Genomic DNA, 16,563 nt, shown 5'->3' on the forward strand with positions numbered 1-16,563 from the left:
GGCCAGGGCAAAGAAATTTCTCACGTACCAAGGCAAAGGCATCAGAATTACGTCAGACCTGTCTACACAGACCTGGAATGAGAGAAAGGGTTGGGGGGGGGCATTTTTAAAGCTCTTTCAGAGAAAAACATGCAGCCAAGGATCCTTTATCCAGCAAGGCTGTTATTCAGAATGGATGGAGAAATAAAGACCTTACAGAATCACCAGTCATTGACCAATTTCGTAACCACGAAACCAGCCCTACAGGAGGTATTAAGGGGGTTCTATAAAAGTAAAAAGGCCCCAAGAGTGATACAGAACAGAAAGTCACAGCCAATACAAACAAAGACTTTACTGGCAACATGGCATCATTAAAATCATATCTCTCAATAATCAGTCTCAATGTAAATGGCCTAAATGCTCCCATAAAGCACCACAGGGTTGCAGATTGGATAAAAAGACATGACCCATCCATTTGCTGTCTACAAGAGACTCATTTTGAACCTAAAGATACATTCAGACTGAAAGTAAAGGGATGGAATACCATCTTTCACGCAAATGGACCTCAAAAGAAAGTGGGGTAGCAATTCTCATATCAGACAGATTGGATTTTAAACTACAGACTATAGTTAGAGACACAGAAGGGCACTATATTATTCTTAAAGGATGTATCCAACAAGTGGATATGACAATTATAAATATATATGCCCCCACCAGGGGAGCAGCAAGATACACAAGCCAACTCTTAACCAGAATAAAGAGACATACAGATAAAAATATGTTAATAGTAGGGGACCTCAACACTCCACTATCAGCAATAGACAGATCACCTAAGCAAGAAATCAACAAAGAAACAAGAGCTTTGAATGCCATACTCAACGAGTTGGACCTCATATATATATATATAAAACACTACACCCCAGAACCAAAGAATACTCATTCTATTCTAATGCCCATGGAACATTCTCAAGAATAGACCATGTTCTGTCACAAAACAGGTCTCAACCGATACCAAAAGACTGAAATTATTCCCTGCATATTCTCAGATCACAACGCTCTGAAATTGGAACTCAACCACAAGGAAAAATTTGGAAGAAACTCAAACACTTGGAGACTAAGAACCATCCTGCTCAGGAATGATTTGATAAAACAGGAAATCAAAAATCAATTTAAACAATTTATGGAGACCAACGAGAATGAAAACACAATGGTCCAAAACCTATGAGATACTGCAAAGGCAGTCCTAAGGGGAAAATACATAGCCATCCAAGCCTCACTCAAAAGAATAGAAAAATCTAAAATGCAGTTTTTATATTCTCACCTCAAGAAGCTGGAACAGCAACAGAGGGACAGGCCTAATCCACGCACGAGGAAGCAGTTGACCAAGATTAGAGCAGAAATCAATGAATTAGAAACCAGGAGTACAGTAGGGCAGATCAGCAGAACTAGAAGCCGGTTCTTTGAGAGAATTAATAAAATTGACAGACCACTGGCAAGACTTATCCAAAAGAATAGAGAAAGGACCCAAATTAATAAAATTATGAATGAAAAAGGAGAGGTCACAACCAATACCAATGAAATTGGAAGGATTATTAGAAACTTTTATCAACAGCTTTATGCCAATAAATTAAGCAATCTGGAAGAGATGGAGGACTTCCTGGAAACCTATAAACTACCAAGACTGAAACAGGAAGAAATTGATTTTTTAAACAGGCCAGTTAATTATGAAGAGATTGAAACAGTGATAAACAACCTTCCAAATAACAAAACTCCAGGCCCGGATGGTTTTCCTGGGGGAATTCTACCAAACAGTCAAAGAAGAAATAATACCTATTCTCCTAAAGCTATTTCAAAAAATAGAAACAGAAAGAAAGCTACCAAACTCATTCTATGAGGCCAATATTACCTTGATCCCCAAATCAGGCAAAGACCCCATCAAAAAGGAGAATTACAGACCGATTTCCCTAATGAATATGGATGCCAAAATTCTCAAGAAGATCCTGGCTAATAGAATCCAACAGTACATTAAATGGATTATCCATCATGACCAAGTGGGATTCATCCCTGGGATGCAAGGGTGGTTCAACATTCACAAATTGATCGGTGTCTTAGATTTTATCCAGAAGGAAAAAGCCAAAAATCATATGATTCTCTCAACAGATGCAGAAAAAGCATTTGACAAAATACAGCATCCTTTCCTGATTAAAACCCTTCCGAGTGTAGGGATAGAGGGTACATTCCTCAATCTCATAAAACCATCTATGAAAAGCCTACAGCAAATATCATTCTCAATGGGGAAAAGCTGGAAGCTTTTCTTTCCCTTAAGATCAGGAACACGACAATGATGCCCATTCTCGCCACTACTATTCAACATGTACTAGAAGTCCTTGCAACAGCAATCAGACAACAAAAAGGGATAAAAGGTATCCAAATAAGCAAAGAAGAAGTCAAACTGTCTCTCTTCGCAGATGACATGATACTCTGTATGGAAAACCCAAAAGAATCCACTCCCAAACTATTAGAAGTTATAGAGCAATTCAGTAATGTGGCGGGATACAAAATCAATGCTCAGAAATCAGTTGCATTTCTATACACGAATAATGAGACTGAAGAAAGAGAAATTAGGGAATCCATTTCATTTACAATAGCACCAAAAACCATACATTACCTTGGAATTAACTTAACCAGAGACGTAAAGGATCTATATTCTAGAAACTACAAATCACTCTTGAAAGACATTGAAGAAGACATAAAAAGATGGAAAAATATTCCATGCTCATGGATCGGAAAAATTAACATAGTTAAAATGTCCATGCTACCCAGAACAATCTACACTTTCAATGCTATCCCGATCAAAATACCGATGACATTTTTCAAAGAACTGGAACAAATAGTCCTTAAATTTGTATGGAACCAGAAAAGGCCCCGAATCGCCAAGGAACTGTTGAAAAGGAAAAACAAACCTGGGGCATCACAATGCCGGATTTCGAACTGTACTACAAAGCTGTGATCACAAAGACAGCATGGTACTGGCACAAAAACAGACACACAGACCAATGGAACAGAATAGAGAACCCAGAAATGGACCCTCGGCTCTTTGGGCAACTAATCTTTGATAAAGCAGGAAAAAACATCCGGTGGAAAAGTCTCTTCAATAAATGGTGCTGGGAAAATTGGACAGCTACATGCAAAAGAATGAAACTTGACCACTCTCTCACACCATTCACAAAGATAAACTCCAAATGGACAAAAGACCTCGATGTGAGACAGGAATCCATCAAAATCCTAGAGGAGAACATAGGCAGCAACCTCTACGACATCGGCCAAAGCAACCTTTTTCATGACACATCTCCAAAGGCAAGAGAAACAAAAGATAAAATGAACTTGTGGGACTTCATGAAGATAAAAAGCTTCTGCACAGCCAAGGAAACAGTCAGAAAAACTAAGAGGCAGCCCACGGAATGGGAGAATATATTTGCAAATGATACTACAGATAAAGGACTGGTATCCAAGATCTACAAAGAACTTCTCAAACTCAATACGCGAGAAACAGATAAACAAATCATAAAATGGGCAGAAGATATCAACAGACACTTTTCTAATGAGGACATACAAATGGCTAACAGACACATGAAAAAATGTTCAAAATCATTAGCCATCAAGGAAATTCAAATCAAAACCACACTAAGATACCACCTTACGCCAGTTAGAATGGCAAAAATTGACAAGGCAAGAAACAGCAATTGTTGGAGAGGATGTGGAGAAAGGGGATCCCTCCTACATTGCTGGTGGGAATGCAACTTGGTACAGCCACTCTGGAAAACAGTGTGGAGGTCCCTTAAAAAGTTAAAAATTGAGCTACCCTATGATCCAGCCATTGCACTACTGGGTATTTACCCCAAGGATACAGACGTAGTGAAGAGAAGGGCCATATGCACCCCAATGTTCATAGCAGCATTGTCCACAATAACTAAATCGTGGAAGGAGCCGAGATGCCCTTCAACAGATGACTGGATTAAGAAGATGAGGTCCATGTATACAATGGAATATTACTCAGCTATCAGAAAGAACAAGTTCTCAACATTTGCTGCAACATGGACAGCACTGGAGGAGATAATGCTAAGTGAAATAAGTCAAGCAGAGAAAGACAATTATCATATGGTTTCTCTCATCTATGGAACATAAGAACTAGGAAGATCGGTAGGAGAAGAAAGGGATAAAGAAAGGGGGGTAATCAGAAGGGGGAATGAAGCATGAGAGACTATGAACTCTGAGAAACAAACTGAGGGCTTCAGAGGGGAGGAGGGTGGGGGAATGGGATAGCTGGTGATGGGTAATAAGGAGGGCACATATTGCATGGGGCACTGGGTGTTATACGCAACTAATGAATCATCGAACTTTACATCAAAAACCACGGATGTACTGTATGGTGACTAACATAATATAATAAAAAAAATAAAAAAAAAAAGGAAATGACACCTTTTAGAACCTTGAATGGCTAACTGGTCCAGCCTTGTCCCTTTCTTACTGTGTGGCCACAGAGTAGTTACATTACAAAGTACGTACACGGTCCTCCCTGGACATTCAGGGTCAGGGTCAGTCGCCTACAGAGGGGTGGGGAAAAGCCTGGGAAAGAAGGAGATGCTTGAGAGCTCCAGTTCTGGTCAGGCTCTCCTACTTGTCTTTTATTTATTTTAAAGATTTTTATTTATTTATTCATCAGAGAGAGAGAGAGAGCGAGAGAGAGCACAAGCAGGGGGAGCAGCAGGCAGAGGGAGAAGCAGGCTCCCTGCCGAGCAAGGAGCCCTATGTGGAGCTCGATCCTAGGACCCTGGGAGCATGACCTAAGCCAAAGGCAGACACTCAACTGGCTGAGCCACCCAGGCATCCCTCCTACTTGTCTTTTATATATTAGGTAACACTGGTGCTTCTCTATAAATGAACCTGTATCACTCCAAATTTTTTCTTCACAGTGGCTCCATGTGGCAGGTTGGGCTAAAGCTCAGAGAGGCTGAGTGACTTGCCAAAGCCACACAGCCAGTGAGCATGAGTCAGCATGATGGTGCAGGCTGGGGCATGCATCTTCTTTTGCCTTTTCTACCAGGCCATGTAGTACTGTGCTGATCACCCTGGGGGGTGGCAGCCGGGTTTCGTGGAATGAGGGATAGCATAGGGAAATGGTAAAGAATGAGGCTCTGGTGCCAGATTACGGAGTTTGAGGCTTAGTGTTCCCCTTTTCAGCATCATGACCTTGGGCTAATTATAGGGCCTGAGTTCTCCCACCTGTAAAATTAGGACGGTGGTACCATCTACCCAGAGTTGGCTTCGTGGGCATGCAACCAGTGCAATTGTATATAGTCTTGTGCTTAAAAAGGCCCCAGGCTTGGGGTTTGATGCTATATAATCACCATTTTGAAATTCTTAATAATTCAAAAATGTTCAATCGTTCAAAATCTTAAATCTGTGTTTTGTAAGTGAAGTTTGATAGGACAGTGGACCATGAACAGGGAGGCTTGGATCCTTGGCTTACATTCAGTCCTGCCTCCCGCTGCCTCTCCTGTTCTCAACTGCCTTTAGGTACCCAGGGCTTCTTCCTCCTGGCCCCCCACACAGGGACTGCTCTACCCTCTGTGCTCAGACGTGCGCAGGTGTGGGGAGGGGTGGAGTTATGTGATGCACGCCGTAGCCTCTTAGCCTGTTCCTGGTACCAAGCGAAACCTGGCCCTGAGGTTGCCGTCCCCTGGGGTGGGCTGGGGTGGAGGGCTTGCGGGAAGGGGAGACACCTGGCTCCACTCGCCCATGCTGGCTGGGGCATGGTGCGGCAGTCTGACCGCTGATGAGGGGGAGCCTGCAGGCAGTGGGTCTTCTCTGCATACACTGAGTTGCTGGCTGGCCCCTTGTGGTGAGGGTCTGTGCACACCTAGCAAGAATCCCTGTGCCCCTGGCAGTGGAACATTTAATAGCAGATAAAAACATCATGACAGGTCATGACAGGTCAAGAAGAGAGAGTGAGAGAAAGAGGAGGAGAGGGAGAGAGGGAGGAGGAGAGAGAGAGAGAGAGAGAGAAAACCACCCAAGGAAGAATGAAAAAGTTTCATATTTTAGTACCTTTAACTGCATGTTTCCCCTGCTTTTAGAACAAGGGCCCCGTATCTTCCCTTTGCACTGGACCCCACAGATTCTGCAACGGGCCCTGAATCTACACCGGGGCTTGCTGAAGGGTAGATGAGTGAGCACCCGGCAGTACCTGGATCAGGGCTGGTGCGTATGCAGGGCTCGGTTTACTCTTGGACATTTCCCAGCTGGAGGTGTGAGCCACGGTTAGGTTAGGTTCCCTTCCTTTGGAGAGAGAGGGCCACAGTCATGCTTCAAGGAGGGGGGGCATCCCTCCGCCCATCAAGCCCATAATAAAACAGAATTATCTGTCCTCTTCCTAACTCCTGAGAAGTTTCTTTAAATCGGGCCAGGTATTGAGAGGTAACTACTTTTGCAATAGTCCAAGCGGGCAGGGGCCAGGGCTGGGGCAGGCATCTCGCTGAACCCAGCTGGAAGGAAGGGGGGGGAGGGGATCATCATGTGGTCACATCCGCTGTGATTCAGCTCATTTCCAGCATGATAATGAATTCAAGAACGAGCTTCTGAAATGAACTCTCCATTGGGAGGGAGGCGGTAATTGTGCTGGTTATTAGCGATTACTCCTGGATGGGGGTTAGGGGTGTGAGCAATAGAATTAAATGAATTTCCTTTGAAAGTTCTGCTGCACAAAGTAAGAGATATAAATGCTACATTATGCGTTTAAAATACCTCCTGGGTTTGGTTTATGGACTTGTTTATATTTATATATTTATTTGAATGTTTATGGCTTTCTCTCTGTCATTTCATGTTGGTATCTCCGTACTCATTATGGTTTTATGGCCGCTTTTTGGAAATCAGTGGCTGCACACACCAACACATGATTTGATGAGAGAAGGAGATCCAGAAAGGAAAACAAGTTTAATACTATAGCTAGGGAGCGGGCAGGGGAAAAGCCTTCCTCTGGGGTCAGAAAGTTAAAAATGAAGCTTGAGGTCTGCATGCTTTAGTTAGAATCTTGGGGAGTCGTTGCTTAGAAGGCAGCTGAGAGACGGTCAAGGTCTGTGCCCCCCCTTGGAAAGATGAGGAGGCAGAGGCCTTGAGAGGCGGGGAGACTGATCAGAGATCTCATAGCTTCTTGTTCAGGGGTCAGGACAGGGGCCCAGGTCTCCTGATGTCCACTGCTCCAGACCCACCCTCTTCCCATCCTATACACGGGGACACTTCTCCACTGGGCATAGCAGGTACTGTGCCTGGAGCCCATGATACTTTTAAGGGCCCACAAAATTGCTTTAATTTCTTTTAAAATAAGAAGGAAAAAAACATATATAATCCAGCCTGCATTATATTCATCTCAATACCAATGCAGTCATAAAATATAATTTTTAATATTTTTTTATGGAGAAAGGGACCTATGAAAGCCAAGTGCCTAGGGTCCCCACAAGTCATAATGCGGCCCTGCCAATACCGACCACCCAAGAGAGCTGTGGGAGAAATGTGGGGGTGGGGAGCAGTCCATTGAAACCCCCCCACCCCACCCACAGCGATGAGGTTCTGCTCCCTCTCCATCCCCACTCCTTTAAATCCCCACATCTCAGATGTCTTTTTGTCTCTCTCTCCACAGGGAGACTATTTCAAACAGGAAAGAGGAAGCTCTGAGTAATACCTTCTGATGGGTAGAGAGTGACAGAGATAACCGATGTGGGTAAATACACACTGAACAGCAAACCCCTGCTGACTCGATTTTGAGCAGAAGGCACTTGAAGGTGTTCTGAGTCTCAGGGTCTCCATGGTAAGTGTGAGCTGCAACTGCCGTGTGACTGTGTGGGTGGCCCATTTAGTAAAACAGGTTCCGTTCAGTAAAAGGCAAGACGCGTTGGGTATATACTGAGGGGTCTGCACCTCCTCAGACCTGACCAGCCTGTGAGGCTCCCCAATCTCAGTAAAAGAGACTGTCCCTCACTGCTATGGACTGAATGATTGCGTCCCCCAAATCCGTATGTTGAAACCTACCCCCCAGGGTGGTGGTATTAAGAGGTGGGGTCTTTGGGAGGGGATTAAGTCAGGAGAGAGCAGCCCTCACGAAGGGGATGAGTGCCATTGTACGAGACCCCAGAGAGAGCTCCACTGCCCACCCCACCATGTGAGGACACAGCCAAAGATAGCTGTCTAGGAACCAGGAAGTGGGTCCTCACCAGACACTGGATCTGAGGCGCCTTGATGTTGGACTTCCCAGGCTCCAGAACTGTGAGAAGTAAATGTTTGCTGTTTATGAGCCACCCAGTCCATGGTTTTTGTTCCAGTGGCCGGAATGGACTAAGACACCCACCCAGGTGCTCAGGACTCTCCCTCACACCCCACACCGCCATGCACCAACAATTCCTATTAGCTCCACTCTACGTTACACCTGGGACTGGCCTTTCTCCTCACCTTCCCCGCTCATGGCAGAGCCCAGGGCAGCAGCATCCGTCTCCTGTGTATGGGTCTCAGCTTCCTCCTGTGCCTGCCTCAGTCCAGCCTGAGCAGCCCTTTGAATGTGTAGCACGAGTTCCTTCCCCGCTGAAGACCTCTCCACAGACTGACCAGCTCACACAGACACAAGCCAAAGTCCTTCTGCCTCCCACTCGGCCTCCACAACCTGACCTCTGGCTCCATCTCTGACGCCATCTCCTCCCCTACCTAGAGCACGTTAAACTCACTCCTGCTCTAGGACCTTTGCACGTGCCACGCCCTCTGCTTAGACCACCATCCCCTGCTTAGTCACAGCTCCTCAGGCATTCTCCAGATACGTCTCTATTGTAGCACACACACCGCCCTCCCCCCCACCCCACTAACTTTCCATCTTTTTTACCCGGGACTTTCCTCAGCACTCTACACCACCTGACAGTCTAAAACACTCCCAGTTGGGTACCTGGGTGGCTCAGTCAGTTAAACGTCTGCCTTTGGCTTAGGTCATGATCCCAGGGTCCTGGGATCGAGTCCCGCATGGAGCTCCCTGCTCGGCAGGGAGTCTGCCTCTCCCTCTTTCTCTGTCCCTCCCCCCTTCTCATGTGTGCACTCTCTCTCTCTGTTGCGTGCACACACGCTCTCTCTCTCAAATAAATAAATAAAATCTTAAAAAAAAACCAACCCAAAAACCCACACCCCCTTCATTTCCTGTCCTTTCTTCCCACTGGGATGAAGCCCCTATTTTACTGACAAGTTTCTAGGCTTATAACCAATCACATGTTCAAATATTTGCTGAATGAATGAAAGTCTGGGGCTGTAGTTTGTTCTTTAAAAATGTCTGAACCTCTGTCTGTATGGGCAGATTTCCTATTTTCATCCCAGATTTGGATCCTCAAATCTTGGTGATTCCTCTTTTGGCCCCTGCCTAGGTCCATCCCTCATCTCCTCTGAAGTGCATTCCAGAAGCATCCAGGTGGCTGGTCTCCTGGCCCCTCCTCCTGTTGCCCACAGAGGGTCCTCCTGAGGTGTACTTGAGACTGTCCCTGCTGAGGACCCTGGGGAGGCTCCCTGCAGCCTCAGACCAGCGCCCAGCCCCGCTTCTCACCCTGCCTGCCTTACCCTCTTCGCTGCGCCGTCCTGTGCTTTTTTTCAGTTCTTTGAAACGGCCCCCATACCTCGGGCCATAACTTCTGTATACCATAATTTATCATGACACTGGTATTGCTCAAAACAGTTCTCAGATTGGAAGAAAGGGAAGGGAGAGGGAGAGAAGAAGCCACTCCCTACCCCAGTAAGTATCCGACAGAACTACAGGCAGAGGAAGAACGTGAGGAGCCAAGCGAATGGAGGGGTGCTGGGGAAACCCTGCTGACACATTGTGTCCACTAACCCAGCCAGCATTTTCAGGACACACATTGTGAGCCCTACGATGTCGGGATGGGTGCTGAGGGGCAGAAGTGTGATGCTCAGTTCGAGGTGGGAGCAGATGACAGGCAGGTAGTTCTGTCCCAGAGTGGAGGGTCCCCTTGAAGCAGGGAAGGGAGCCCAAAGTGGGAGCTTCTCTCACCTGAGGAGCTAGTCTTCAGTGAGGAGACAGAGGTGGGGAGGCAAAGACACACATGAACGTCTGAGGAGAACGTGGGCCTTGGTGTGGAGGTGAGCAGTGTGGTCAGTTCCAGGAACCACAGAAGCACAGAGGGGAGGGGAGGCAGACAAGAAGGCAAGCTGGATGCCACTCAGAGGAGCCTATGACTCAGCAGGAACCCTGTGGGCAGCTGCTGTAGGAGTCTTAGTCCCCAAAGACTTGGACCAGGTATGGAGTTTAGACACACACTCTCCTGGCAATGAGGATTTGGAGGCAGGGGGAGGAGATGGGAGGCCATTTCAGGCACCCGCTGGAGAAATGATGAACAGAGAGGAGCCGTGCAGGCAGCCTATCTTGGAGACCCGTTTGAGGTTTCAATGGGGTTGGCTGGCAGACAGCCCAAGGGCCATTCCTGGGTGACTGGGACACTGGAGAACCACGTGAGAACAGGAGGCTTCTGGAGGTGGTGGGGGGCCTGATGGTAGAGGAGGTGGGGGCCAAGTGGTGGGAGGACAGAGCAGTTGTGACGGTCAGTTTTGTGGGTAGGTGTGACTGGGCAACAGTCCCTAGCTACTCAAGCACCAACACAGGTGTAGGCACACACGTACTTGGCAGATGTGATTCCAGCCCACGATCGGCTGACTTTCACGTAAGAGAGATGATCCCAGATGATCTGGGTGGGCCTGATTCAATCAGTTGAAAGGCCTCAGGAACAGAACTGAAGCGTTCTGAGAGAAAGTCATTCTACCTGCTGACAGCTTCACTCCGCGCCGGAGGGTTCCAGCTTGCCCTACGGAGTTGCCAAGCCAGCCCCACAATGACATTAGCCAGTTTCTTGCAATAAATCTCTTTATATATTATCTCCTACTGGTTCCACTTTTCTGGTTGACCCTTGACAATACAATAGCTGTGATGGAACCAAGCCGAGCCCCTGTCTGTCCGCCTCAGGTGAGGGTGCTTCTTTCCCTGCCTCCTTTCTCAGGAGCCTTGTGGAGTTGTAAGAGCAAAGATGAGTTTGTCTAGGGAAGGGCGTTACGTGCCTGCCCATCCTCTGTGTGCACACAGATATGAGCATCCGTAATTGTAGGATTGGACTCTTGCCTCTCAGAGACACCCAAACGCACCCCGCCCCGTGTGCCTCACTTTATAAGATAGCCCCTCCTCTTGCCCAATCTTGGGCAATTCCCTTTGGGTTCGACATATCACAGGAGAATCCCCACACCAGTGTCTTTCTTTCCCTTTTCATTCTGTCTCCCTGCACCCCAGCAAGGCTTTGAAATATATGCACAGTGTTTTTAATGAAGATCCTCTCTATCTGCATCTGCCTCCATTAACCAAAGTCAATCTCAGGAGTCCTGGGGGTGAGATCAATTCTGCTCCAGATAGCTGTGCCAACTTCCACTGCTTCCAGTAGTATTTCAAACCTATCAAGAGCACTTGGCAAGCCAAACATTTCCACATGGTTTACACACATTAATTAATTTAGCCTCATGCCACCATAGTGAGACAGGAGAGGGCAACTAGAGTGCACAGGTAGAGTTTGCGGGAGCAGGACAGGTTCCCCATGAACAGGGGAGGGGGGACCTTCCAGAGCAGATGCTTTCCTCCCAACCACGATGGGTGGTTGTCTTTTTCTTGGATGGAATCTGCACCGCTCCGTGGGAGAGCCTCCATGAAGCATGAGCAGCACAAGCTCTGTGATCCCATTTCTGCAGTGTCTTCATGACTGTCGGGGGGCAGAACCTCCTTAATGCGTATGCTTGGGGCGGCCCACTTGGTCTGATATTGGCTCCCAAGGAAGAAGTCAGGCAAACCGAACAGGGATGCTACTTGCAAGGCTGCAGAGTGTGTAGGACTCGGGTGGGGGGGGGGCGGAGGGAGAGAAGAGGCTGAACGCTGGCACTAACCGCACGCTAGTTCTGTGCCAGGAAATGCATGAGTGTCTTCCTCGGTCCTCCTCTTCACAGGAACCCGGCTAGCTGATTATCACTACTTTCTTCTTATGAAAGGTGAAACTGAGCCTCTTCCTGGCTTTAAAGTTTTTCCTGTTTCTTGTATGACTTCTCTCACATGGAAGGAAGAATTTAATTGCCAAGCTTGAAAGAGGCAGTGGTGCTCAGTGGAGAGAGTACCTGGTTTCTGGCCCCAACCCCGTGACTTCAGGGAGTTCCCTAAATGTCTGTGTGTCTCAGTGTAATTAATGGGTAAACGGACAGACAGTTGTTTTGTGCAGGGGCAGAAGTGTGGCATTTGAAATCAGACTGCCTTGTATTCTAGAATCTACTATCTCCCAGTTTTTTTTAAATAAAAAATCTATAATACCTATCTTATAGGGTTATTGATGAAATGAGATAGTGTATATAAAGTGTTTAGCGTAGGGCTGGTCACACTGTTAAATGCAAAATAAATGTTAACTATTATTAATTCCAAATAGAGACTCTATGGAGATCATTTTTTTCCAGCTCATTTTTAATGAGCTCCTGCTTTTTGCATAACATTATGCTTGGTACTGTAATAGGTATGCAAACACACTGAAAGGTTGTAGAGCATACTGTTATTTTCATATGCAAGGAAATGGCTTAAAAAGCTGGTTGCACAAGTAGATAACATTGTTGAGGAGACAGTTGAATCAATGAGGTGATCAGATTGTAAGGATTAATGCAGAAAGGTTTCACAGAAGATTAAAAGTCTGGGCAGGGTTTGGAAAGAGGATAGGGCTATGCTTTGGAGAAAGAAGTGTTCATTTCTGGAGAGTAGATGAAATCTCACAGAAGAGGGAAGAAGTTGTGGGTTTGTGTGCATGTACATGTGTGCGTGTGTGTGTGTGTCTGTGTATGTGTGCGTGTGTGGCACGGGGAGAATGTTGGGTGGTTGCCTGGACGGAGCCTGTTCTGGTGGGACGTGACCGCTGCCCAGGCTGGAGTCGGGGTAACGGTGCGCCATGAGGTCCATGTGTGGGAATCTCGCTTTGGTAGCAAGACTTAGGCTGTAGAGTTCTTGGCTTGTTTCCTAGAGTTCCAGAATTGAGCACTAGAAGACATCTGCTTCAGCCTCCAGTCTATCAGGCTAGTAATATTATCCCAGGTTTTACAAGATAGAGACTAGTAGGGTGCCAAGAGTTGTATGGGCCTGTGTCACTGAGCCCACCCTCTTGGGTGCTCCCCTCTGTCCCACCACCTTCTGTTAGCAGAGGTGACAGTTGATCCAGGGGAGAGAGGAAAGGAGGGTGTCAGGAAGCAAGGAAGAGACATGCAGGACCTTGCAATCCTCACAACAAAATAAGGACCAAAGAAAGCTTGGTGAGCAAGCCATGAAGTCAGAGAAAACCGCGGTGCCATTTTCTGACTGGAGGAGGACTGTTCACTCCGCTCTTCCCACATCCCATGCCCCAGTTCCCCTGAACCTTGTATGTGATGTCCAATATTCTCTGACGTGTCTTATACTTAAAACTCCCGTTGCTATAGTACAGTTCCTAATACTCGGCATCCTTGCGTTCCCCAGTGCGATACCCTGTATTTGAGTATTTGTACCGTGGTGCTTCTCAAACTTCCCGTCTACTAGCAAACAACCCATCTGCATGCATTAACCCTTCCCTCCACCCCCTCACGCCCTGACTCTGTTGCAACCCTGCAACCATGCAGTCTATTCCACCAGCATGCTGTGCACTGGTGTTCAAGGTCCTCATTTAAATCACATTTTAAGAAAGAAACAGCACCAAACACTTCATTTATTGAGGAACTCCCCCTCACAGGTGCTTTCTGCACTGACCAATGCCTCTCCGCTGGTCAGTTATAGTCCCCAAAGTATTCACTGAAGGAGCACAGGGGCGAGATGTCCCGAAGGGCGTGGTGTTAATATTGCGTGTGCATAGCTAGCCTCTCGTTTTTACTTAATTCCAGTACTAAAGATCCATAAAAATAGCAAAGTTTTCCAAAAATCCTTTTCTTCGTCCTTTGCATAAGATTGAGGAAATGCCTAGTCACCACATCTAAGAATAGTATTTTTAGCATATCAGTGTTATTAATGTGATTGTTCCTGGGGACGGCTGGGGGTGGTGCTGGAGATGACAGGAACATTAAACCCTGCTCACCCCCAGCCAACTGCTGTTGCCACCACGGATTTGGTATCTATTGCTGTCTTCTGTTCTATATGTGCACAGTTTGGTACAGTTGTTGCTAGTCACATATGGCCTCTGAGTGCTTGAAATATGGCTAGTCCAAATTGAGATGTGCCGTGAATGTAAAATACACACCAAATTTCAAAGACTTAGGCCCAAAAAGAATATAAAATATATCATTAATCATTTTTGATGTTGACTACAAGTCAAAATGACACTAGTTTGTATATTAGGCTAAATTAAATTACTTATTTAAATTAATTAAACTTGTTATTTTTGATTTTTTAAATGTAATAAATGTAATATATTTGATTTTTTAAAACTTTTTTTTTTTTACTAAAAATTTAAAATTATATATGTGATACACATTGATGGCTTGCTTTACATTTCTACTGGAGAGCCCTGGTCTAGAACGCTGAATCTTCAGTTGTTCGACAATACAAGTTCCAAGTCTCTTGGACTCTGTCAGATTGGAGAACAGATCTGGGGAGTGTCTGATTTATTATCAACAGTCACTCAAAGGAATGGCTTCACTTGGTTGCCCACCTCCTCTGTGCCTAGCCCTTATAAGGAATGATGCCTGCAGTAACATTAAAGGTCACAAAGCTTGAGAGTCTGAAACCCAGATCCCGGGAGCTAGGGATTTGAGCCCAGCTCTGTGGGGCTGGGTGTCTACTGGGCCTCCCTGTCCCTCACCAGGCCACAGTGCTTTGCCTCACCCTGTCGAGGAAGCCAGACCAAAGAGGCCAGGGGTCAAGGGCTGCCCCTTTCTGCTCTTAAATGCCTGTTTCTCTTGGCTGTGCGAGGTCTTCAGAGCCGGTAGGAACATGATACGGTGTGTTTTGGCTGCAAAGCAGAGCCCTAGGGACTAGGCTCCCGCCTTCCAGTCTCGGGCCTTAGGCAGCCTGCTTGGCGACTTGGGGGAATCAGCCTCCTCCATCTGCTTCCCAAGATGTAGATGGGGACCAGGAATAGGGCAGCCAGGTTCATGTGAGAGCTGTGTTTATGGTGCTCAGCCTCCAACTGGAAAGGAAATGGGTTCTGTCTGATATCCTGATGTGCGGTGTTGGCAACCAGGACATCAGAATATTTAGATGTGCAGACAGTTGGCTGAATTTTTATTTACTGTATAGGCGTTTGTAGACTCATAGATTGGGATGGGAAGGAGGGGAGGGATTGAAAGCTCTTGTGCAATCCTCTCATTTTCCATGTCAGACAAATGGAACCAGGAAGGTTAAATGTCTGTCCAAAGTCCCCAGCAAGAAGGTGGGAACTGCCACACTGGGCCCGTTCCTCCTGGTCAGCAGCCTTCCCACCAGGATATAAGAGAGGCGCTGGTGTTGACTGTTTCTGACCCCAGTGATCACCATATATGCATGACTGCCCCCCGCCAGGGATGTAGACATACTGGACTCTCTGGTCCTGTGGCAGCTGGCAGCTGCTGCAAAGATTTCAAGCCCAGGGCTTCCCGTGGCCCCAAAGACTGTGTACCTTCCCCAGGACTCCCAGTGAAACCTCTGTGGCTCTACTGATGGGTGTCAGGAGGGCTAGCCTGGGCCACAGCCGTGACATTGATGAAATGTCTTTGACCTTTCCAGCTGCCTTCTTACGGGTGCCTCTTTTGGTGGAGGAAAGCAAATAGGTAAATAGCCTAGAGGCTTGCCACTCAAAGTGTGCTCCATTGTGGCCCCTGCAGTACCCACAAGCTTATTAGAAATATGGCACGTATTGCATGGTGCACTGGGTGTTATACTCAACTAATGAATCATCGAACTTTACATCGGTAACTGGGGATGCACTGTATGGTGACTAACATAATATAATAAAAAATCATTAAAAAAAAATATGGAACCTTGGGCTCCTTCACAGACCAACTAAGGATCTGCACTTCAACAAGATTGCTAGGGAATTTGTATGCGCCTTACAGTTTGAGAAGCCCTGGTTTAGAGTATCAGTGACTTAATGCCACCCACTCTCAGGGGCTGTTTACTATCAGAAGGGTAAGGAGAAATTGTGAAATGTTTACTTCAAAAAGTAGATCTCCGGTGGGGGGTGAGAAGAAGGAGAATTAAGACCTTCTTATCTGACACGGCTATTTAGGTCTGTGTGCTTGGTGGGGGGTGGTGGGCAGTGGGAGAGCTCAGGCTCTAGAGCCCAATTATAGAGACTCAAATACTGGCTCAGACACTTAGGTCAGTTATGTGATCTCAGTTGGCTATGAGACTTTGGGCAATCTGCCTCAGTTTTTTCATCTGCAAAATGGGGATAATGGTGTCACCACATCATAGGGTTGTTGTTAGGATGGAATGATTGAACTCATGCCAAATTCTTGGAACAGTGCCTTAGCATACTGTAAGCACTC

The 16,563-nt window shown here is 46.5% G+C and overlaps 1 protein-coding gene and 1 long non-coding RNA gene across 3 annotated transcripts in view; one reads left to right on the forward strand and one right to left on the reverse strand.

The window, feature by feature from the left end:
- SLC14A2 (solute carrier family 14 member 2) overlaps positions 1–16,563 on the reverse strand; it is a 446,643-nt gene that overhangs the window by 81,165 nt on the left and 348,915 nt on the right. The gene's annotated exons all lie outside the window — the stretch shown is intronic.
- LOC123787513 (uncharacterized) overlaps positions 1–16,563 on the forward strand; it is a 38,742-nt gene that overhangs the window by 15,563 nt on the left and 6,616 nt on the right. Inside the window, exon 4 of the long non-coding RNA XR_015727704.1 lies at positions 7,676–7,843. This is a non-coding gene — a long non-coding RNA (uncharacterized LOC123787513). The remainder of the gene's footprint in view (positions 1–7,675; positions 7,844–16,563) is intronic.

This window comes from Ursus americanus, chromosome 19, assembly GCF_024610735.1.
Source record: "Ursus americanus isolate L20-20 chromosome 19, mUrsAme1.1.p, whole genome shotgun sequence".
In the NCBI taxonomy this organism is placed as follows: Eukaryota; Metazoa; Chordata; class Mammalia; order Carnivora; family Ursidae; genus Ursus; species Ursus americanus.